Source organism: Hemiscyllium ocellatum, chromosome 27 (assembly GCF_020745735.1).
Source record: "Hemiscyllium ocellatum isolate sHemOce1 chromosome 27, sHemOce1.pat.X.cur, whole genome shotgun sequence".
NCBI lineage: Eukaryota > Metazoa > Chordata > Chondrichthyes > Orectolobiformes > Hemiscylliidae > Hemiscyllium > Hemiscyllium ocellatum.
Window position 1 is genome coordinate 1,825,944 of NC_083427.1, and position 25,808 is coordinate 1,851,751.

Consider the following 25,808-nt stretch of genomic DNA (forward strand, 5'->3'; position numbering starts at 1 on the left):
ATAGATAGGTTCATGTTACTATGGTAATAACTGTTAGAGTAACTGTTTAAGCATTTTCAATTCTTTGCACGCATCAGTCACATTTAAGATCAGTGATCACTTTTGTAAAAAGAAAGTAGCTACTATTCCAAATTGCATCTGTTGGTAAAAGATAATTAAGCTTAGACACTGAAATGTAAAGAAAGCATTGTCTTTTAATTCTGATCGTTCTGAAGATCGCTTGAAACGTTCCACCCCGCTACTGCAGGAAAAATACACCGTGTTTAAATCTGTATGTGGCTCCGATGGTTGTAATAAATGCAGAATGGTAATACTTTGACTTACTTATTCTTGTTTTGCATGTATAGTACTTCCAGAAAGATGATTTTGACATTGATTGAAATGTGTGTGATACGCACTTGTGAGAAGTCAGCACTACAGCTTGTTTACACGTGCAGACCTTTAGAGCCGTTTGGCTTCACTCTGAGTAAGCCACACTTATCCTCACCATTTTTGGCTGCACTCCTCCATCATGCAGAGCCAATGGGCTATCGCGTGGTTAAATAAAATGATTGTAGATATCGTGGTGTCAACTTGTTCAGTGTGTGAATCAGTTCTCCACATTGCCCTTACCTTCATGTAGCCAGTGTTGCCAAGTACTCTACGTCCAGTCGTGACGTCCAGTCATTGTCTGTCGTATTTGTGTTGCATTTTCACAAGGATCCATGCTTGAGTCCTCATCTCGAGCAGTCTACAAGCATTCCATCACAGATATCATCCGAGCAAGCTCAGCCTCCACTTCGACACTGATATCACATAATTCTCTCTAACAACCGTATATTTCTCCTCTGTGTTTGACTAATACATCCTCAGACGTGACATAAAATCAAACAATGCAGAAGCCAAACTCATTGTCCTCTGTTTTGTCGGCAACTCAGGTTCGTCACTCTGTGGTGACAGTTGTTTTCTTTTCTGACTTGAAATCCGACATAAATGGAACATCTAAGTCCATGAATCATCCCAACAGAAGACTGCCATTTTTCTGGTTTGTCTGCATTCACCAAAATCATATGATTCAAACTGACTGTTTTACCCATTCGTTGTCTGCTATGTATCATTCACTCTCTATAGTCTTACATTTACACCAAACTGAAATACCAGGTATGTGAATTCGCAGCATTTCCCATTTACCCAACACTATTGAACTTTTCAACCATGTCTATTAATGCTTCCCGTGCAAAACGCTTCCTCACTTATCAAAATAACATTCAGTGAGTCAAATTCGTGTTTGGATACCCTTACCTTCATTTAACCAGTCTTTCCATATATTCCATAGTACATAGAATATAGAATATAGAACAATACAGTGCAGAACAAACCTTTCGGCCCTAAATGTTGCACCGACCTATGGACTTTTCTCAGCTCGTCCCCCTACACTATCCCAAAATCATCCATGAGTTTATCTAAGGATTGTTTAAATCTCCCTATTGTGGATGAGTTGACTACCTTAGCAAGTAGGGAATTCCGCGCCCTTACCACTCTCTGTGTACAGAACTTTCCTCTGACATCAATCTTAAATCTATCACCCATTAATTTGTAGTTATAATACAGTTATCATTCTGATACAGTATGAAGAATTTCACTCGTACAGCATCATTCCTGCGTCAGTGTAAGAATCGTTGCATTCAACGTCACCCATGTAGAAACTCCACACTAACCCTTAATATTAGCAGGCGAAGTCAGAGTCCACCTGGACAATGAAAGCATCCATTTGAAGTATTATATGTGGATGCAAATCCATTATCAATCAGCTGATTCTATCGTTGGTGTAATAGCGTTATGTCATTTCCTACCTGTGCACCAAACAGACCATTTTCCATGTATCAGTAGGTCTCCCAGCATCTGTGGAGAGAAAGCATTATTATTTTGTTCACGTGACCTTCATTAAAACCAATGAGGAAGGGTCACTCGAAACGAAACGTTATCTCTGCGTTTTCTCCACCGATGCTGACAGTTGGATTGGTATATAAATAGGTAGGATTTATAAGGATATGGGTCAAGTGCTGGCAGGCGGGACTGGATTGTGTTGGGATATCTGGTTGGCATGGACGGCTTGGACTGAAGGGTCTGTTTCCGTGCTGCACATCTCTATGACTCTATGACTGTAAGTCATAAGACCTTCGAGCAATTTTTGCTTTTGTTTCTGATTTGCAAGATCGACAGGTTCTTTTTCCTTTTTTATGTAAAGTGTCATGGCTGAAATATTGCACACAATAAGCCGAAACAAATGCAGCAATCTGGGGAGTTGGTTGGCAGGCTTGTGTCTAGTTTCACCTGCATCTACGATGCCTCTTCTCCAAAAAAAACTACATTTTAACATGGGAGGAAAAAATCTTTAGCAAAACATTTGCAACATTCCGAATCTGCAAGGCACAAAGTTCACATTGGCTATTCTGATTCGAAGTTTTTCGTGAAGTTATGTGTTCTGATTAGTTTATGAGGGAGGAATGCAAAGGATTGTGGTTCTGAAATGTAATCATGACCACGAAAGCCTACACCATTGATCAGGTGTAAGATAGCTCGCTCAGGTGACCTGCTTTGGTAAACATACATATCTGAACTGCTGTTCATGAATATGATGAAATGTTTTGACATTCAGCAGTTTTCGCAGTTTCAGGACATGAGATGCTTATTCTCAGTAGATTGTACCTCCGCATGTAACACTCTGCTTTGCTCTTCAATGTGACATAACTCCATGTTGAAAGGCATATCTGTGCGTGGATAGATCTGTTTAACGTGATGTGACTGCAATTTGTGCTGGATTGGTGATTGGAGAGTTCATTTTCAATTGTCTGTTCTGTGTATCTGTACACGAGGCTGTCTCTGAGTGGGAAAATTTCGAAACAAGTTTTGCTTTTGATGAGTTTCCCCGTGGTAGGCAATTGCACAAAATGTTGAGGCATGGGATTGAGTGTGCTTTCACAGTTTGGATCAAAAGTTGGCGAGCTGAAAGAAGAAGGTGGTGCTTGATGGGAAATATTCTTCGTGGAGTTCAGTTACTGGTGGTGGACTGCAAGGATATGTTTGGGGTCCACTGCTGTTGTCATTCTTATAAATAACCTAGTATGGCTTAGTAAATTTGTGTCTGACTCTAAGTTCGGTAGATGGATGGTGCCGAAGGATCTTGTGGATTACAGAGAGACATAGATAAACTATAGAGCTGTGCTCAGATGCGACAAATGGAGTTTAATGCGGAAAGGTGTGACGTGATTGACTTTGGAAAGAATAGCAGGAATAAAGAGCACCGGGCTAATAGTAAGATTCTTGGTTGTGGAGAGGAACAGAGAGATCTTAGTGTCCATGTATACAGATGCTTGAAAGTTGCCACCCATGTTGATAGGATTGTTATAAGTGATACAGTGTGTTAGCTTTACTTGTTAGAGGGATTGAGTTTCGGAGTTACATGGTCATGCTGTAGCTGTGCAAAACTCGGGTGTGGCCGCACTTGGAGTATTTTGTACAGTTCTAGTCACTGCATTATAGGAAGGATGTGGTAGCTTTGGTAAGGGTTCAGACGATATTTGCTATGATTTTGCCCGGTATGGAAATGAGACCTCATGAGCAAAGTCTGACCGACTTGAGGCTGTTTTCATGAGAGAGAAGAAGGTTGGAGGTGACTTAATTGAGACATACAAGATAATCAGAGAGTAAGATAAGGTGGACAGTGAGAGCATTTTTTTCTCGGATAGCAATGGTTCACTCGAGAGGACATAGCTTTAAATTGTGGGACGATAGTTATAGGACAGATGTTTGAGGTAGTTGCTTTACTCAGAAAGTAATAGGGGATTGAACGCACTGCCTGCAAGAATAGCAGACTCTCCAACTTAATGACACTTAAATGGTCATTGGCTAGGCATATGGACGAGAATTGAATAAAGTAGGTTAGATATACTTCAGATTGATTTCACAGGTCGGTGCTACATCGATGGGCCTATACTGCACTATAATCTTCTATGTTCTGTGTTCTTTGTGGTATCTGGTTCTGCAGTGGCTGTTTTGTTGTATATTAGAAAGACCGTGCTGTATACTGTCCAGCTATTCCGTACTGGTGGGAGTGTCAGTAAGCAGAGCAGATTCCTCAGGTCATGTAATGGGGTATCTATCCATGTCGGAAACTACCTTTGAATTGACGAATGATGCTGCTACAAACATATAATCTGTACATGTACAATCTTGCGTGACATGATGAAAATACAAACAGCGAGGCTTTTTATGTGGTGTCTGTTCATGCTAAAAAAAACTCATTTACTGAGGGTTCCATGACATTATGTGTTGGTTAGTTGTTGAAATGTTTAAGCCACCATTCTATGTCAGCTATTTGAAGTATACGGTTTGGATAGACAGAACTGAAATAAAGTTTGGGAATTGCCTTCTATCTACTTCTCAATTTCGCAGTCGAGATTCACTGTGTCAAAATATCTGCTTGCCATCATAACCCGTCATTTTCATTGTTCTCTCCTCAGTAATTCGATAGCAACTCACCCAACTCCACTGAAGTCTTGTTATCAATTGCATATGCGTAAACTAAACAGATTTGCTTTTGGGATGCGATAGATGCCAGTTGCAGCTGTTGCTGAGAGCACACAACAGGTCAGTTCAATCCGAAATGGCATTGATAGACTAAAACCCTGGACGTGAGCTTTGAATACATTCTGTGAAGCAGTTTATTCTGTGACAGATACGACACTTCTGCGATCATGATTGTTTTGAATGAATTGTCCAAATGCTTGGATACATTATGAGCACTAATTTCTTCGCGTTAACTATACTGGTGTGAATTCAAGATTTATTGATGACAGACATTATATTGGTATTAATTAGGGTTTCATTAATTTGACACGATGCAAGATTTCCAACATTTTCAGTGGCAATTAACTACGTGGGTTATGATAAGAAAGCAAGGAGGCTCCAAACTGATATGGATAGACTGATACCTGGCCAATAAGGGATCAGATGGATTATTTTGTAGATTAAGTACAAGTTTATCCTCTTTGGCATAACGGCCTTCAACGAGGAGTATCTCTGAAAAGCCAGGAGAATGGGAAATGTTCATGCTAAAAGGGAATTGTGAGTCTGACTATATTAGTTATTGAAATCTAACAAATGCAAGGAAGAGATGGAATGCTAAGAGGGTTGGTGTAAAGACAACAATCAATAAAACGAAGGAGTCGAGCAGTGCCTTGTGGAAGTGAAGCTGATGGCATGCCCTTGTCTGCATCAACAGTGCGGAAATGAGGTTCGTCCACAGTGTCAAGGTTCTGGAAGTGATTACGACCAACAACTAGTCTGGTCTATCCATGTTCGTCTCAATGTTCAAGAAAACAAAAGAGCATCTCTACTTCCTCAGGTGGCTGAAGGAAATTTGATATGTACACAAGCACTCTTATCAATTTTCACAGATGCACCATTGACAGCCTTCTCTGTGCATGCATCATAATGCGATTTGACAACAGCTTCTCCCACTACCACAAGAAACTGCAAGAGTCATGAATACAGCCTCGTCTATAACATAACCCAGCCTTCCAGCATTGAAGACGTGTTGATTTTCCATTGTCTTGGGAAGCCAACAATTGAATCAAAGACCGCTTTCACTCCTGCTGTGTTTTCTTCCAGCCTCTTCTATCCGACAGAAGACATAAAAGCTTGTGCACATGTGCAAATAGATTCAAGAATGGCTTCTTCGCTGCTGCTATTAGATTCCTGAATGGAACTCTCAGATATTATATTTCATGTTGATCTTGCTCTGTGCCTCTTATCTGCAGCTGTAACGTTTTATGTCCGCTCTGTCCGAGGACCCTGCATGCTTTGTTTGTTATGATCTGCCAACACTGCACGAAAAACAAAACATTTCACTGTACCTAGGTATGTATCAATAATAATTCCAATCAAATCAAATTTCTTGGAAAGCAAAAAACAGCAACGATGTTTTAAGAAGTTCAATCGCAAGTAAATTTGAATGTGAATGCATGTATTGCTTCAAATTTGTAGAATTTCAAAGATTGCACCGAGACATAGTGCAAAATCTATTACCTTCACTTAAGTTAGGATGCAATTTCCTTGCAAATGAATTGTGATGGACATCCAGATGTGAGATTGTCGGACCATCCCATGAAACGACTTTGAAGAGAGTGCACTAATAGTTTGAGCTAATCGAATAATGAGAGATTGACCGAGCATGTGCATGACAGTGTACGGTTGGTGTTTGATGTTCATGACTTTAGTGGCAATGTGGACGTATGGAAAAATTACTCGAGGTAGGCGATCCAATTCTGTCGAGAATGCTTCCATTTTCCTGTCATCTCAACAGCAGAAAACTCCAGAATCGAAGATAATTAAAAAAAAGGAGAGTAGCAAATCAACGAGAGAATGAATAAAATGATGGAAAAGTTAAAGCATTCCTAAGTATGTTTTCATTGAGCTGTTTCAGGGAAGAAGGTGAATAATGAAAGCATTGGGGCGAACCGGACTGGCCACTAACTGTTTGTGACAGAATTCTTTGTCTTCACTAAGGAGGGGATTAATGCAAAGTGTGTAATTTAAAAAATGATTCCATTCAAATTTTAGATTAAATATTAATGAGAATGGAAGTATTGTAGAGAGAAACCTCCTGGAAAGTGCATATATATTTCGTGGTAAAAGGAACCCAGTGAGGAAATAATAGATGCTCAAAGGATCATTTGCCAATTCTCACAAAATGTATGTGAGGTAGCAGACAATTATAATTGTAAGTCTACAACTATTCCAGCCTCGAAAATGTCTTGATAGTCGACCAAAAAGTTAAAGGCCAGTCAGTCTGTACTCCATGGAGGACTCTTTACGATAACCAATTATAAAAGTTCAGGTGGAATGGTACTAAGAAAGAGATGGACTAATCTTGGAAAGTCAGAATGAATTTGTGAAGTGAACATCGTATGTTATCAAGTTAAGCGATTTTTTTTGGTGCAATGGCATCAAAGGGACTCTTAGGGATAGTATTTCGGTAATGTCCAAATGGATATAGTGAGGCATTTACCGAAGTCCAACGTAGAAGACTTGTCAGAAAAATAAAGTCCATGAAATACAAGAGAGTGCCAAGTCTGATTACAAAATTGCGTCACCGACAGGAAGCAATGTTTAACACTGCAGAATGTGTTCCTTTGTTTTTGACCATCTCCAGTGTTGTATGACACGACTTAGTGTTTTATCGTTCGGCATTTGAGGTGTACATTCATGATTTATAGTTTAATGTGATTTGGATTTCGTTGATGATACAGAGGCAGTGGCATCGATTATATTAATGATAATGGCCGTCAAATGCAGCTTTATATCAGTGGTTCAGTTCTGCCAGTGAAATATGATAATTTGAATTCAGTCTGTAAGTGGGAATATATGAAGTGAAGAGGATGTCAGAAACTTTGCAGCATACGTCCACCGGTCCATGATTGCTGAAGAACAGGTGACGAAATGTGTTAAAAAAAGTCATGTGTGAACCAATGAGATGTTTTCCTGCTTTTGATGAAATGTTGAACACTAAATGTATTCAATGTCCAGGTCACCACGTTCGTGGGAAGGCAAAATTGTTCAGGATAGGGGACAACAAGTTGTACAAGAATGTTGTGAGAAATTTTAAATGGATATACCATTGTTGTTTTCCTCCCAAGACAGGCGGCAGAGTTCTAACTAAATTGAACAGTACAAAATAATGAGGGGTTTATGTAGTATGTCAGCGAAGTCATGTTATTATTGCGGGGAAGCCATAGGGAAATACATTAGTGTATTATACACAAGTAAAGCCTTTTTTTACAGTCACATTCTGTAATTAGAACAAAATAATTGATCGTCGTTTCACCAGAGGGTACCTCTAAGGATGACATGGGAAGTAAGGGAGAGAACAGCATTTCCACACGATACTGGGGACTGTCTGATATTTGCTTCCTGGTTTGATGGTTGAGACAGAAATCCTCAAGTTATTTGGAAGCAGTTTGGGTGTGAAGCTGGGGCGTTGTGTCCTTCAGTAATGTATGGTTCTATAGTTCTGCAAAGTTTCATTCATAACGTGATCGCTAACCTGATCTCTTCAAACCTGTCAATGGAACTTTATTAGTGGAAGCTATTTTGAACTTAGAATGATTCATTTTGGATCAAGTCATCAGTCAGTTGGAGAAATGTGCATTAATTACAGAAATGAAGCCATGATTCAAAGCAGGAAAAAAAGGAGTTCAAATAATTGATTGGTATTTTGACGAGGTAACGAAGTGTCATATTGTTGGAATGCTGACATGAAATTGCAGAGGAAGAGAATCAATACTTTTCTACAATTGTAAAGTCACAGAATACAAAGACAATTGTAAAAGATGACTGGAAGTAATATAATTGCCAAATGAGGTGGAGTATCTATGTGCTTCCGAATTGAGAAAACATATATAGTGATCTGTACTGAATAGGCCACTGGTTAAATCTTTCTATGAGAACTGGCGTTCTCTTCCACGTCCCCAGTTGTTGCCTATTTCACGTAATCTTTAATACCTAATTAGCATTTGATTCCACTTTATGCCTATGAATGTTCTGCACCGAGTGCTGTCAAGTGTAATTATTTTAGATGGATTTTGTTTAATTGTTGTTGGTATCAAGAGGCAAGATATTAGTTGGTGGTCACCAGATGCTGTTGTCATCCTCACTATTTTCTCCGAACGTGAAAAGCACAATTGTATGGGATATTAATGCATTTTAAGATCCATAGATGCACAGATTCATAACAGCACAGAAAAGACCCTTTGCTCCATCGTGTCTCCTCCAACATGCACTAAACGTGCACTAATTGCAAGTTCCTGCACTTGTCCCGCATCCTTGAATATTGTGATAGTTGATGTACTTTTCCATTTCTTCAAAGTTTGCAAGGTTTCCAGTCAAGGTGAAAAGTTGCTGGCAGTTAGCAACAAGGGAAACGTGCAGACCTTCTACAGGTATATCAGGAATGCAAGAATGACTGGAGTAAGATTGGGTCAATCAAATATGGCTTTGGAAAGTTGTGTGTGGAATCTGAGGACATAACTGAAGCGCTAAATGAATACTTTTCGTCAGTTTTCACTTTGGAAAAGGGAAATGTTTGTGAGAATGCAAAGATACGGACTACAAGAACTGATGAGATTACGCTTGACAAAGTGGAGGTTTTAGCAATTTTGGAAGATCTGAAAATAGTTAAGAGGCCTTGGCCAGGTGGGGTTTATCCGCGAATTCTCGGGGAAGCAAGTGAACAGGTTGCAAAGTCCTGTGCTTCGATCATTATGTCACCATTCCTGATAAGAGTAGTGCCTGAAAACTGGATGATAACAAATGCTGTTCCCTTGTTTAAGAAGGAGAGTCGGGACAACCCTGATAGTTATAGGCCAGTGAGTCTTACAGTGGGTTATAAGAGATACGATTTATGATCATCTGGAAAGGAATGATTTGATTTGGGATAGTCAACACGGTTTTGCGAAGTGTTGGTCGTGTGTCACTAACCTAATTGAGTTCTTCGAGAAGGTGACAAAGCAAGTGGATGAAGGTCAAGAGGTTGATGTGACGTATTTGGACTTTAGTAAGGCGTTTGATAGGATTCCACGTAGTAGTCTATTGTACAAATTATGGAGTTTCGAGATTGAAGGTGATTTAACGGTTTGGATCAGAAATCGGCAAGCTTAAAGAAGATAGAGGATGGTGTTCGATGGGAAGTGTCCATCCTGGTTCTTGGTTATCAGTGGCATGCAGCAAAGGTTTGGTCTGGGGGCACTGATGTTTGTCATTTTTATACATGATCTGGATGTGGGCTTTAAAGGATGAGTTCGCAAAATTGCGCATGACACTACGGTAGGCAGAGTTGTGGTTACTGCCAAAGAATGCTGTGGGCTGTAGAGGGACACCGTTCAGATGCAGAGCTAGGCTGAGAAGTGGGAAGTGGAGATTAATGTGGAAAAAGTGTGAGGTGGTTCACTTCAAAGAAGTAATGGGTAAGCAGAGTACTGGGCTTGTGGTAAAATGTTTGGCAGTGTAGATGAACAGACCGATCTCGGTGTCCAGATGCATAAATCCCTGAAAATGCCACCGAGTTTGATAGGGTTGTTAAGAAGGCATATGGCGTATTCGCGTTTATTGGTTGGGGGATTGAGTTTCATCGCCACAAGACCATGTTTCAGCTTTCCAAGATACTGGTAAGGCCGCACCTGGAATATTGCATGAAGTTCTGGTCACCCCACTATCAGAAGGATGTTGAAGCTTTGCAAAGGGTTCAGAGGACATTTTCTAGGATGTTGCCTGGTATGGAAAGAAGGTCTTTTGAAGAAAGGCTGAGGGAACTGAGGCTGTTTCCGTGGGAGAGAAGAAAGTTGAGAGGTGACTTAATCAAAATGTATCAGATCATGACATGGTTTGATAGGGTGGGCAGTGAGACCCTTTTTCCTCGGATGGTGATAGCTAACATGTGGGGACTGAGCTTAAACTGAGGGCTGTTAGATTTAGAACAGATATTCGGGGTAGTTTCTTCACTCAGAGATGACAAGGGATGTGAAATAGCCTGCCTGCAGTAGTCGACTCGCCGAAGTTAAGAGCATTTAAATGGACATTGGGAATATGTACAGATAATACTGTAATAGTGTAGGTTAGAAGGGCATCATTTATTTTCACAGGTCAGTAAAGCATTGAGGCCCGAAGGGTCTGCAGTGCGCTGTAACGTTCTATGCTCGATGTTCTATGTTACCTCTCCAATCTGTGCATTCCAAATTCTCTGGACGAGTTGAATGACACTCTGAACCTCATGCTCCTGTCCTGATTGACTCCTCAACTAAGGCGGGCAGGTGTTCTCTATTAAAACTTTCTGTATCTCTCATAATCATATACACGTAAATCATTACCCCCTCTGTCTTACTTGTTTTGAAGAAAATGATCCAAACCTCTCTAGGGTCATAACATAGCTCAATTTCTCCGTCCCAGGCAACATCCTGGTGAACCTTCCCTCTCTCCCCTCTGATCATGTCACATCCTTCCTGCCATGACAAGACCAGAACTGGACATCATAGTCCAAACCTGGCCTGACTGACGCTTTGTACAAGTCCAAAATTACTTCTTTATGCTGTATGGCACGAAAGATGAAAGCAAGTATGCCCTAACACTACTTCATCTTGTTTCTCCTTCCAAAGCATATTATCTCACTTTTCAGGGATAATTATCATCGGTCTTAAGTCTCCATATCACAATAGGATTTTCACTATTTACCACTCTTCCAAATGTGGTATCTTCTGCAAGTTTGCTTCATATTCCTCCTCCCCCCAACATTTTTATCTGAATTTTGTGTGTATCTAACGAACAATATGAGTCCTTAAACTGCTCCGAGTGGTGTAACGTTTCACACAAGTTTCCAGTGATCCAAACAGCCTTCTATCATGGTCTTTGGGTTATATTACAGAGCCAGTTTCTGATTTGCGTGAAAGCTTTCGCTCAGGTCCACGTCCTTTAATTGTCTCAAATAATGTACAGTAAGAGGTCTTTCAAAAGCTTTGATGCAATCCATATAGAAACTACATCAACTGATCTCCTGTTGTCCACACATTTTATTGTATTTTCAAAAAATTCCAAAAAATTTGTGAGGCATGACATCCCTCTGAGAAAGCCATGTTTACTATTCTCTGCCCTCTCACAACTATTTAGTCTACTCTGTCATGGAAGTCCCATGATAGAACATTAATTACTTTACTGAAGTTTACTCTGTCTGACAACGAACTTTTTGAAATATCACACAATTGTCTTGATATTACAGATAATGTATCGGGATTTTTTTTGTCAATGTGAGTAATTTTTCAAATAAAATTCTCCACTAATTGTAGGTATCCCTGAAATAAAAGAGGACCCGGTAGACTATGACATCGAAGAAAACGAACGAGAAAATTTCGATGGAGATGCCAACAGTTCATTATCCATTATGACGTTTGTCGTCCTGTTTATTCTCAGTTCGCTGTACAGCACATTTGTAACTGTGCTTAAGGTAATAACATATTTTAATAGCTGTGTTACATTCGGCTTTCATAGATGAAATCATGTTAATCTGCTCATCATAATGCAGAACTATTCCTCAAAAAACCATTAATCCTCTTCAAATTGATTTTTAGTGATTAACTGCCGTCTTGAATAAACGTCCTCATGGGATGATTGCACAGAGGAATTCAAGCACCCATTTAAAAATAAATGCGGGATTTAGGAACCAAAATATGTCAGTCATTGAAATAATGCTTCACTCGTAGTGTCAGCTCATAAAAGGGTAGAAAACTGTTCTTTTTTTAAAATGAGTATTTCATACTTGGTGGCAATAAGCTAGACACGGTGAAATATATTGAGACCCGAGAGTATAAAGGTAAAAAAAATGGAACGAGGTACAGCACAAATTAATTCAAATTGTTGTGCGTCTCCATAAAGGAATGAGGAAAATATTAGTTAATGAATCAGATGAACTAATCAGTTTAGTTTAGATTAGTTTAGTTCAGATTAGTTAATGAATCAGATTAACTAGTGACAAATCAAAGTGAATTTATAGGAAAAGCATAAGTATGCGAGGCAACTTTATTTGCAACATGCAGGATTCTTCCAGATCTTTACAGGATAGATACAGAAATATTTTTTAAAAATATAAAACCAGATTCTAGTCCACCAGTTGCATTTGGAAACACGGATTTTCAGAGCGCTGCTCCTGTGAAGTGTGATTTTTAACTTTATCCACCCCAGTCCAATACCAAATCCTCGACATCATGCAGAAAGATTGTTTGACTTGGTGGTGGATTAATACAGTCACAGAACACACAAACGGAATCTCTGCAGAGTTGTGCTGATCTAACTATTCTAATCCCACGTTCCAGCATTTGAGTTGTATGTGAAGTGTTCATCCACGTCAACATTTAAATATTATAACGTATTTTCTCACATCTACTACCTTGCGAGGCATTGCCCTGCAGATGCCCACTAATGTCTGGCTGAACAAATACTTCATAAAGTTCATTCTAATACACCAACCATCATTTTCAATTATGGTGCTTCCTAACTGAATGAATCAATAGTCTCCCATCTACCCTGTCCATGCGGATTGTAGTCATATACATCTCAATCACGTTCCCTTATCTATTTCCTCTGTTGTAAAGAAAAAAACCTGGATGAACAAAGTATCTGTTAATATTTAGAGCACTCCAGCGCTGCTTAATCTTCTACAAATTCCCTCCACTTAAAAAAATTCCTTGGTGTCGTGTTGTTAGCAGAACTACACACAGTAATCCAGCTATGGACGAACCAAACTGTTGTAAAGCTCCAACATAACTGCCCTGAACTCGCATCTCTAAAATACGTACTGATAAAGGCAAGGGTCCAAAATGTATTCTTAAAAAAAGGCACTCGACATCCACACACCTCAACACCTCCAGCATCTTTTATCAGAGGAAATAGTTCATCACATCACTCCTTATTGTAAGAGCACTAATTAATACTGTTACCAAGCATACTCTGACACCATCATCATCAATATCACCATTAGATAATGATGATTGAGTTACCAGTTCAATACATAGGTTTGATGCATCTCAAGAGTTATCTTGTTTCACTGCATTTCGCTCAGAACTAATTCCAGCCACCTTGTGTAATCCACCTTACTAGAAATTCACCATGATCACTGCAACTATCCAAAACCCATTTGATGTTTGAAGACATGACATCGTTTGAGTGACTCTGCATTATGCAGAATCCACCACCAATATATTCTTCTTGCCGTATGTCCTCTGCAGCCAAATACAAAGTTAAGAATTCGGTGTAACTACAACAGGATGCCCCGCTCATTGTTTCCCACACATAGCTTTGAATTAGGAATCTGTAATCTATTAATGAAAAACAAACAAATACAGAAGCTCTGAAGAAAGTTCACTGCACCTGCAGCATTAAATCTGGTTTCACTGTACAGATGCTGCCGGAGGTTTTCCATCAATTTCAAAATTTACTTTTGATTTCCAGTATCCACAGATCTTTAGAGTTTTGATTAATCAAAATGCTCTGTCTGAGAGAAAAAACATCCTGCATGACAATTGGTTGCTTTGCAAACAGGTGAAAGCTTCATTACACTGGGCACCCTATTGAAATAGAGAAGAAGATTCATAGATTTTGTTTTGAGATATTCAAGGTGTAGTCAACGGCCTTATTATAATTTTATGTTTTAATCTCTTGTGCTTAAATAACACACACAGACATAGAGTGCCGTCAGATCACTCTTCCTGCTTTGCTAGAGCATTGAATACTGTTACTCCTGAAAGTTCCCACTCTAACGTTAGAAACTTGATTCTCAGCAGGTTGCCGATATATGCTGCAGAGTGCAATTTTCCATTTTGTCCTTAAATGGCCTCTGAAACACGTAATTGTCCCAGCATTACTGCACCAGTGATCACTTTGTCAACTACAAACTCAGCTTTCAGTGAGGCTATTCCAAGTTGCAAGCAGGATGATGGCATCGAGAGAAAATTAATTCAATTAATTTATTAACTGGAACTCAGAATTTGTTGATGTTTTGTAATCAAATTTGAACTGTCTTCGCCAACTGTAAACAACCTTACATTTGCCCAAAAGTGAGAAAATGCTGGAAAATCTCAGCAAATTTGGCAGCATCTGGAAGGAGAGAAAAGAGCTGACGTTTCGGGTCTAAAACATCCTTTGTCAAAGCTCAAAAAAAAAGGGAGAAATAAGGAGGTATTTATATTAGGTTGAGAGAAGGTGCCATTTACACATGACTCCAGAAGCAAAGGTAGCAGTAAAGAGGTGATAATGACAGTACAGAGAGAGATTATAGGTTTATTAGAAACTGAGGCCAGTGCTATGTGACAAAATATGTGGGGGATTGGTTGGGGGCGGGGGGCGAGATGGAGGGCGGGAATGGGTGAAACAGAGGCAAAATGGGAAACGAGGGAAAGGGTTGCAAAGGGAGAAGAGGAGAGGAAGAAGGTGATGAGAGAGTGGGGAGCGAGAGAAAGAGAGACAATCAAGAAATAAGAGGCACAGAACAGTGAAAAAATAGAAAAACAAGATAAATAAAATAAATGAAATGAAATTATGGAGCAAAATGAAAACAGAGGGGTCGAGATGGTGGAATCATCTGATGTTGTTGAATTCAATGTTGAGACCGGCAGGCTGTAATTTGCCTCGTCGGAAGATGCGCTGTTGTTCCTTCAGTTTGCATTGAGTTTCACTGGAAAATTGCAGCAGGCCAAGGAAAGACATATGAGCATGGGAGCAAGATTATGTGTTGAAGTGGCAAGACACGGGAAGGTCCGGGATCTGATTGCGTACAGATCTGGCTCCAGAAGCAAAGGTAGCAATAAAGAGGTGATAATGACTGTGTAAATGCCTCTCTATTTCTCCCTTTTTTTTTTAGCTTCGAGAAAGTGTCAGTTCGGCTCGAAACGTCAGCTCTGTTCTCTCCTTACAGATGCTGCCAGACTTGCTGGGATTTTCCAGCATTTTCTCTTTTGTGGTTTCAGATTCCAGCATCCGCAGTAACTTGCTTTTTTGCTTACATTTTCCCACGCGAGCCGCGATCTAACTTTATTTACTTTTACTCGTTTGATTTGGTAAATTGCCAGAGAATTTCTCTGCGCAGTATTTGCTATGCTACTGAGCTTAATCTCCACTACAAAACATGAATCTATGCTTCATTTATTTTTCTTTCAAGTCCAAATTTCGCTTTGTACGTTGCATACTTGAAGAAACGTCTATCCAGAGTTGAGGTTACTTGGTCATGGAGTTTTGTCAATCCTTTCCAGATCACAAAGCATACCACTCGATTTCATACTGATATTTGCCTTTTGTGCATGCTTCAGAATATGAAACGTTTTTATAGATTTTCTTCGCGTAATTATTGGACTTTTGCTCTCTGCAGGTGAACTGACCATCACTGCTGAAAACAATTACTTCTGATTTCATTGAAAGCTTGTGTGTGAAGCTCCATCGGATGCAGATTATAAATGGCATTGAATTGATTTTTGCTCTCAATCATATCGGCCCTTCCACGGTATCACTTCAACGTGTATTCTTATGTGATCTCAACTCAGGAATGAGAACGACTTGCATATGCTTGGTCATTAACGTTTGCCTTCACGCTTTCTTTTTTAAGTCTTGGAGTTAAAGAAATTTCATGAAACTGCTACAAGCTAAGGAAATCACTCTTCCCCATTTAAATAAGCTGAAGACGAATCTTTCAAAGTTGCCAATTGTCGGCAACATTTTGAAAAAAATTGATGTGTATCCTATGTTATTCCCCTGCTAGACATGTGTTCAATACATCTTTGAGAAAGGTAACCAGAGAAACCTTCCAAACTGGCACGCAATCAAGTATAGAATTCTTATCCAAGAGCATTAGATAGATAAAAGCCTATTAATTTGACAGAATGTCAAGTCATTACTATAGAAGACATAGAAAATGCATTTTCCAAGACTTGAAAACAAATCTACAAGCATGAATATTTTTCTCCTCACAGTTGTTATTAATTATCTGACAGTGAGAAACGACATTTCCTCTGTTCAGAATTTTTATTTGTGATAAGTGATAAGGCTATCAATGCTGAGTTTGAGCAATTGCTTCGTTTGCTAGAACCAGCAGAGGGAACGATTGAAAATATCTTCAGGATATTTCGAGATACAGAGTCCAGCGACAACTTAATAAAAATTCCTGAGTGTAGCATACAATTTGATTTCACCTTGAAAAAGTCGCAGGATTTCACATTCTCGTAGAAATTCAATGGACGTTGTACCCTGCCATTACTATCCGTAATACCACATATGTGGAAATGTGTTCAAATATAATTGCTTATTTCAAACAATGTTTACGAATTCCCAGAAACATTGTTGTTATGAGATATTAGGTGCACTAAAGCAATTTCATGAAGGGTTATTTTCAAGCAGGGTTGAAATGACTCATTGTCTCTCTCTACTAACAAAAACAAAAGAAGTCTAATTGGCACCAGATACTGTGTAACATCACAGTTAATAATTAAATGACTGATTTCTGTGCTGTTTATTTTGCTGCAAACTTTCCAAGTTGCAATGGAAGTGATTAAATGTAAGAGAATACATTTTGTTTTGAGTGGATCAGAGATTCATTCTTGAAATTAATGAGCCATTCACACCCTTTAAGCTCTTTTGCTTGCTCAGTACCTTCACTCTATTCCCACATGTGTTTTCAAGCCTTTGAGTTAATTTTATTGACAAGACTACAATTCTTAAGATTTTCAAAATAAATGAAGTGTCAGAAACAGATGAAACTGGCACTCATTTGTGCAAACTGTAGAAATGTAATGCTGCCAAGAATAGGTGTCATTGTTGGAATGTAATTTAGTTATTGACTTCCTATTCTGTCAAGACTGTGGTGTGAAATGTACTTGCTATCATCTACTCCATATTGCCAATCATTTATATGTTGTTGAAATCCTGACCTTCAATCTAAAATGTTTTCAAAATGTAATGTTATTCTGTTCGTTCCACTGATTACGTCAGTATTCACATATTTTCGCCTCATAAATGATTTTCCTTTTGCAAATAAAATCAATTTTTAATTAAGCAACCGAAGTGCAGAGCTTTATTCCTTTACTTTCAAAGTTTGCTGGCCGTAACAATCGTCAGATTGAATTGAAACTCTGTCCTGTAAAGTGGGCAGCATTGACACTATCAAACCTTATTGCCCATCCACAAACTCTCCTTGCGAGATCATACTTTTTTATCTGCTACAATCTCTGTTAGATGGGGGCTGCAAAAGCATGTCAGGATGTTAACTGAATTGAAGGGGTATTGGCAGGCACTGTTTGATCCCATGCAATGTATATCCTTGTATTTATGCAGAGTAGAGCGACAAGGTTTGATAATTATCATGCAACAAAAATGAGGGATAAAACGTCATTGAATTAATGTCACAGATATTAGTCATCAACGGAATCTAGTCTTCAGATCTAAATTCTTCCTGAAAGACAGTGAGAATTACATCTATCTGTCATGAATCAGAAACGCTATTCAGTAATGAATGAATCAGTTATTGAAGACTAATCAGCAGATCTTGATACCTTGGCACTGTAAATTACTACCCAAGATCCATTAACCTGACTACCCTGGCTGCCCGATCATCTCAGTTTCCTCCTGTCCAACTGACCTCATTTCCACATACCTGCTTACTGTCCTGTTCCTCCGGTCCAGGAACTCCCCACATATATTCAGAGACCATCCACGCCTTCCAACCCCTCCAATATGTTCGCTTCCCTGGTCCCCGAAGCCTCATTTACACCATGCTCGTCCATAGGGACAATAGGACTCCATCTTCCATGACGAAGGCCTCCAAGCCATCAGTTTCTTCCTCGACAGGTATCTCCACGAGTGGCCTTCCACGAACATTCTCATTCCTTTGGCTGAACTGACCCTCACCGAGAATAATTTCTTCTTTGAATTCTCCCACTTCCTCCAGACAAATGGGTAGCCATGGGCACCCGCATGGGCCACAGCAATGCATGTCTCTTTGTCGGTTATTTTGTCCAGTTTCACTGCTTCCATTTGCCACCTTTTCCTCCGCTACATTGATGAGTGTATCAGCACCACCTCGAACTCCCACGACGAGGTTGAACAGTTTGTCAACTCCACAGACACATTTCGCCCTGGCCTGAATTTCACCTGGACCATCTCAGACGCGCCCCCCGCCCCCCCCCCCCCCCCCATTGCAGGACATCTGCATCTCCATTAACGGTGACTGACTCAACATTGACATCACCTACAAACCTATCGACTCCCACTGCTCCCTGGTCTAAACCACCTCCCACTTTGCTTGCTGTAAAATCCCGAGCACTTATTCCCACTTGCTCCGCCTCTGCTGCATCTGCTCCCAGGAGAACCAGTTCCACCAGAGAACAACCAGATGGCCTCCGTTTTTGAAGACAACAACTTTCCCTTCCATGTGACTGAAGATGCCCTCCAACCCATCTCATCCATTTCTAGGACCTCTCGACCACCCCACCCCTCCAACTGCAACAAAGACAGATATAGCACGGTCTTGACGTTCAACCCCACCAACCTCTGTCTACATCTCATCATTCTCCTGCATTTCCATCACGAACAAATGAACCCCACCAACAGAGATAAATGTCCCCCACCCCATCCACTTCCCAGAAAGACCGTTCCCTCTGCAACTCCCTTGTAAATTCCACGCCCCCTCCAACACACCTTCCTCTCCCAGCACCTTCCCGTGCCAACACAGGAATTGCAATACTCGCACCTACACCTAGCCCTTCACCTCCGTCCAATGCTCCAAAGGAGCCTTCCACATTCATCAGAGTTTTACCTGCATTTCTACACATGTCGTTTACTCTGTCTGTTGCTCCCGATTTTGTCGCCTCGACACTGGAAAGATAGGAGGCCTACTTGCACAGCACTTCAGATAACATCTCCTGGACACCGAAAGCAACCAACACCACTGCCCCACGGCCGAACACATCAACTCCCACTCCCACTCCACCAAGGACATTCAGGTCCTGCGCCTCGTCCATCGCCACTCCTTAAACACCCGATGAATGGAGAAAGAACGTCTCATCTTCTGTCTTGGTACCCTACAACCACACGGCATCAATGTGGATTTTACCAGTTTCCCCATTTCCCCTCCCCCCATCTTATCCCTGTTGCAAACTTCCATATCAGCAGTCCGCTCATCACTGGTCTGATCTGTCTGCCCTCCTCTCTGACCTATCACCATTGCCCCCATGTTCGTCTATCTATCACACTCTCAGCTACAGTTCGCCCAGCCCACCTCCCTCCCATCTATCCCTCCACCCCATCTGCTCACAGCCCAAATACTGTTGAACAGCATCTGCCCGAAACCTTGATCCTCCTGCATCTCAGCTGCTGCCTGACCTACACTAATTTTCCAACACTAAACGTTGAACTGAATATTACATATCGTCTTTAATTAATTATTTTACAGAGTATGAGCGCAATTGTGTTTGTCAATGGGAGAACACAGAGATTTTACATTCCGCAGTGGCTAATTCCTGCCTTCCCAAAGCTGAAGATTCTGATCAATAGATTTGGCCTGACTGAGATGGCAATGCTCCAGAGACGATATTTAAAAGTGTTTTTACAATGTCTTGTGAACTATCGTTTGAGATTTCACCCCACAGTCATACTGCAATTAGCCACATTGTCAGTCTTCAGTAGCCTTAGACAAATCGTGAATTTTCGGTGGCATATCTTGCCATGATAAGAAAGCTGAGAGTCCAAAGATTTCTTGACATCATTAAATAGTTCACTCTTAATGAAATTCCTTACTGTCTTAAGTCTAGTTTCAAGGCAGGCCTCATGTTAGCTGTTTCCAACATAATAACGTTTGCAACAATATCTTCATTTCAAGCATTTCCTGAGCATTGTAAATGGTTCAACAGCTCTTGTATCGATACATCAAGATATTCAAGTGATATCAGCCTACTAATTCAAATTTGAGTCAGTGATTTTCGATAGTTATTGGTGATGCTTTCATTCAAGCATCATCAACTTTATTGGAATAGGTCAAAGTGATCGTCCATTATATTTTACGCAAACAAAATCGTCAACGTTACACATGAATTGGCTTCACTGCCAACCATATTCTAGCGGAAAATGGGCATAAGTGACATAACATTGGGCTTCAGAGAAGTGATGTTAACACCTTACGTAGCCAATAACACACTTGCAAAGGAACCGAATGTGTGACATTAATTTCAATAGCCTGAAAACAATGCAAATTGATTCCAGAAACAATGACGTTGAATCTTCCATACTATGTCCCTGATTGGTGTGATGGTCAGATTATGAGAATCTTTGCCCAGTTTCACCAAACTACTTTTTACTAATTATAGATGACAAACAAAAACCTGTCAGCAAATTTGCCATGGACGATTTCTTCCCCAACTTATCACAGTCAAACTGGCGATTTCAATTGAGCAATACAAAAGCGCTACTCAATTGAAATCGTTCAGTTTTTTTTTTATCCCAGGAGATAACTCAAAGCCACGAACTTTCCTTACTTCGAACGTAAGCTGTATTTAATGGAATTTAGACAGAAAATGACACTGTGTAACATGATCAGAAACCAAATTGTTTTTACCACCATGATCAGAAACCAGTTCATACTTTGTTGTCGTGTTGCACTTCTGTAACAGAGAATGGGTTTATGTCACTGCATTTCACTCCACCTAGAGACTAACGCTAGCTATTAGGTAAAAGCAATGGCTGCTAATGCTGGAAACCAGATTTTGGATTCGTGGTGCTGGAAGAGCACAACAGTTCAGGCAGCATCCGAGGAGGAGCAAAACCTCCTTGGATGCTGCCTGAACTGCTGTGCTCTTCCAGCACCACTAATCCAAAATAACGCTCGCTATTGCACGTCAGAGGAACTGGAGGAGACATACCAGATTGCATAGACAGTAATTCTGTTCATTTAGGTCGCAAATAATGCCTAGCAGAAAAGTTTAAAAACTTTGACACCTTTGTTAACGCATAGCCATCTATCTCATTGAGAAAACTTACCTTGCCAGTAACCGTTAGCTTTCGAGAGTTAATAACACAGTGTGTGTCATAATTGTTTCCAATTTCACTCCAGAATGGCTTATGTATAGTTTAAACTACTGCTCGCCTTATTCTTGTACGATCCAACAAGAAGATAGGTTAGTTAATTATGTCGAACAATAAATAGCTTTTATGTAGTGTCTGATCCCAACAGCCATACACTTCGCATGAAAAGGTGTGAAAAGTGTGCTGATTGATTGGCAATTCAACCGTGATTGGCCATTCAGAAAACAATGCACAGCTACACTCTTGTCGTGTTCCTGCGTAATCACCAAAGACGTGAGTATAATGGAAAAATCAATTGGAAATTCTGACAATATTTATTATTCTGTTAAATTTGCTAGTGTTCTGTTATAAAGCAATTCCGTCTTTATTTTGTTGCATTTCAACGACAGTGAATGAATTAAATTTGTGTTGTATTTCCATTTCGGAAGGTCTACCTACCGAATTGCCTCTAAAATGCAACGTGTTATATTTACCTTTAAAATAATAAAATCGTTAGTGCTGAGACTAGACAAACACCAAACTGCACTAATCCCTTTGAACTGCACTTGTTGCACAGCCTTCTGTGCCGTGGAATGATAATTACTCATCAAGATACTTCTTAAATGTTATGAGACTGCCTCCACCACCCTCTCAGGCAAATATTACATACTCCTACACCCTCTGGGTAGAAGAAATTTATCTCAGAACAACTTCAAGCCGCTTACTCGTCGTTTTGCATGAATGCCATATGGTGTTAAGTACGCGAACCATAGAGAAAATAAAATCTCACATGTTGGGGCGGCACGGTGACTCAGTGGTTAGCATTTCTGCCTCACAGTGCCATCAAATTGCTCTCCCGCAGAGAAGCCCTCCTGCCTGTCCAGTCTCTCCTCATGATTTTCATGCCAATTGACATCCTGGCGAGTCTCGTCTACCTCCTGTCAACTGTTTTGAGATCCTTTTTGCAGTGTGACAACCAGAACTGAACACAATATTCTATTTCTGATCTAAGTAATTTCTTTTCTAAAGCTGTAACAAGACTTAATTTCTCCTATTATTCTACGCCTTGGTCTTGGATGGCAAGCGTCCCATATGCCTTGTTTACCACTGTAAATGTCCGTGCAACTTCAGTGATCTACAGACGTATATACCAAGCTCCCTGTGTTCCTCAGTGTTACCTCGGGTTGCATGATTCGTGATATATGTCTTTCCATTTTGCAATTTCCCAAAATACATCACGTCCCATTACACAGAATTAAATTTCATCTGTCACTGTTCTACCCGATTTCCCAGATTATTAATATTAGACTCTGCTCCGAGACAGTTCTGTTCACTATGAACGGCAGCAATAATTGTCGAGTTATCCAAAAACATGCTAATTAGTGCTTCTATGTTCACATTCAATCATTAACGCATATCGAACAGTAAAAATCCCAGCATGAATATAGGATCCTCAAACAGACTGTCGTAAATAAAAAGGCCATTGACAACGCTCAAGGCCGGTCAATGAGCACCACAGCCCGCAGAGTCATCACAAACAGTACCATTCCCAACTGAAAGTGCTCTTTGAGACAACTGAACAGTTTTTTTTCCCTCGCAAGCAATCCTGCTTTGCATTGTTTTATCTGCTTAGTTTCAGCGTTGATATTGCACACCTCTGGAGCAGACAGGGCTGAACTGAGGCCGCAACAGCCCAGAGATAAGGACAGCATCACTGTTCCGAAAACTGTGTTGCTCGAAAAGTGCAGCAGGTCAGGCAGCATCCAAGGAGCAGGAGAATCGACGTTTCGGGCATAAGTCCTTCTTCAGAAATCCTGGGGTTATTTCCAAAACGTTTTCGGGCTTATGCCCGAAATGTCGATTCTCCTGCTCCTTGGATGATGCTTGACCTGCTGCGCTTTTCCAGCAACACATTTTTCGGCTCTGATCTCCAGCATCTGCAGTCCTCCTTTTCTCCCACTATCACTGTATTGCAAGGGCTCTAAACATCGTTTTTCCTATGTTTTCGAATCAACCTGTTCAGTTATTCTGTTGCCCACATACAAAAGAATTATTTTTTGCACCCGAGCCTTCTGGTTCAGAGGTACCTATTTGAATACGTTAAATCTACAGAGACATGATTAAACTCCAGCAGGTGGAATTTGAAACGAGGAATTGAATCGATTTGAACCCACAGCTTTTGTGCCGCAGGATACTTCACACATTCATTTCAACTTATTCAGTCAAGCTATTCAAAAATGCTAATCTGCTCCTCTGGAGCAGGTGGGACTTCAGCTAGGAACTGTTGGTTTCGAGATACGTCTTCACATTGTTGTAGGAATTTCCTCATTAAACTGTTCACAGATATTATGACATGCCCCTTGAGAAAATTGGACTTGGCCTCTGAGCCTCCTGATTCAAAGGCATGAACACTGGCACTTCACAACAAGAGCCCTCATTCTTTCCAATTCTTTTGGCAATTGTGGGGCGGGGTGGGAGGGATTCCTGAATATTCCGGAGGAGGCCTGTAAACTCTTTTACATTGAATGTGTAAAAGAAGTGGTGAGCTGGTGTGCGTGTGCAATCCTGTACTAGCTGAAAAAACATTGTATTCACGAGCACTTCCCGCTGCCACGTTGCAATATATACCACACATAGACATTTGGACGGAATGTACTGTCAGCTCTAAGACAGTGTGCTTGTTTAATACAGAAAGAGCATGAGGGAGAAAGCGAGAGACTGAGAAATAGAGCGAGAGGAGATTGATCGTGGATGGTTACTGAAAGGGTGGGTGAAAACTCGAGGTATGGTTTAAAGGATAGCAAGCAATGAGAAAAAGGTGAAGAGTGACAGAGGGAAGCAGTGAAAACTGGAGGTCGAAAGGAAAAACGGCGCTGGTTTGCAAAAAAGCCAGTGTGACTGAGAAGGAGAGAGAGAAAGTTAGTGAGAAAGAAAGCATGGAAAGAGTAGGAACCATATACTTCTGAGCCTTACTTTTGTAAGTTAAAGCAAATTTGCTCCACTCTTTCCTCCATGGCAATTGCTTGGTTTTGGATACAACCAACAAAGTAGTGTCTCCTAGATTATCTATTTTAACAACACAGAATCTGCTTCTGAACTCTCAAGTAACTTTTCTTTGCCCAGTTCAAGAACAGTTTATTTTATTTATAGATTAAGAATTTCCATTTTGTTCCATTCATTACGTTTCGCTCACCCACTTATAATTGCAAGGAATGCCTTTAAATCCTTCAGGTATATTTGGAAATAAGATCACAGTCTCGCAGATAATATTAATTCGAGGGTGAAGCCAAAATATATTTTCAGACACATCTGTCACCAGTTCTAAGATATCAAAGATGCAATAGACTGAAATCCAAGGAATGCAGATTTGAGATTTTCGAGAAGAGGTTGGAGAAATTTCCATAGAAAAACAATAGTGGGGCAGCAGTTGAAGTTGATTTAGCACCATCAATAACATTTCAACGTTGAAGTTATCTCGACAAGAATCGCATAGTCAATGAAGGAAATACGCAACAAGTGACGTGGGATAAAACAGGAAGTTTACGGTCATTCAAATGTGGTTTACAAATCGGAGACTATTGGAAGAATCTGGTGAAATATTTTTAAACATGGTATGAAGCGTTCACACTACAGGAGCACAGGACAGGGAGAAGAGAAAACAGAGCTTGAAATTCAATTTGTAATGAATCTTGTGATGACAGGTATTTGGAATTGATATACGTTTCGATCAGTAATGGAATGGAAAATGGCAAGGAAATGCAGTTGAGAATCAACATTGGCTACATTGGATAAACGGAGCAGACTGGAGGCTAATAATCTACCTCTGTTGCTGCATCTGATCTTCATGGCGTTAATATTAGCACTCTGAACATCCACCGTATTTGGATAACGTTTGTGTACCTAATATTAAATATTTCCCCGTGATTCTCACTTCAAAACATATTGGATGCATTTTAATTGCTTCGACAGCCGTTTTTCTCCTGAGAACAGAAGAGTTCCTACGGTACATTTCCAAACATGTCTCACTGTTGCAAAGAAACAAGAAACATGTGTCGAGGGATGCACGAAATCTACAGATGTGATGCTTTGTATCCACTTTTTTGGATTGGCTGGTTAAGACAATTTCATTTCGGTACTTGAATGGGTGAGGCTTTCAGTCAATTTTAAGAATTCACATTTGATTTAGCTCA

The 25,808-nt window shown here is 40.2% G+C and overlaps 1 pseudogene; it reads left to right on the top strand.

Moving 5' to 3' along the window:
• The first annotated feature begins 3,218 nt into the window (after positions 1 to 3,218).
• The window catches only part of LOC132828617 (Ig heavy chain C region-like), a 62,590-nt pseudogene continuing 40,000 nt past the window's right edge, over positions 3,219 to 25,808 (top strand).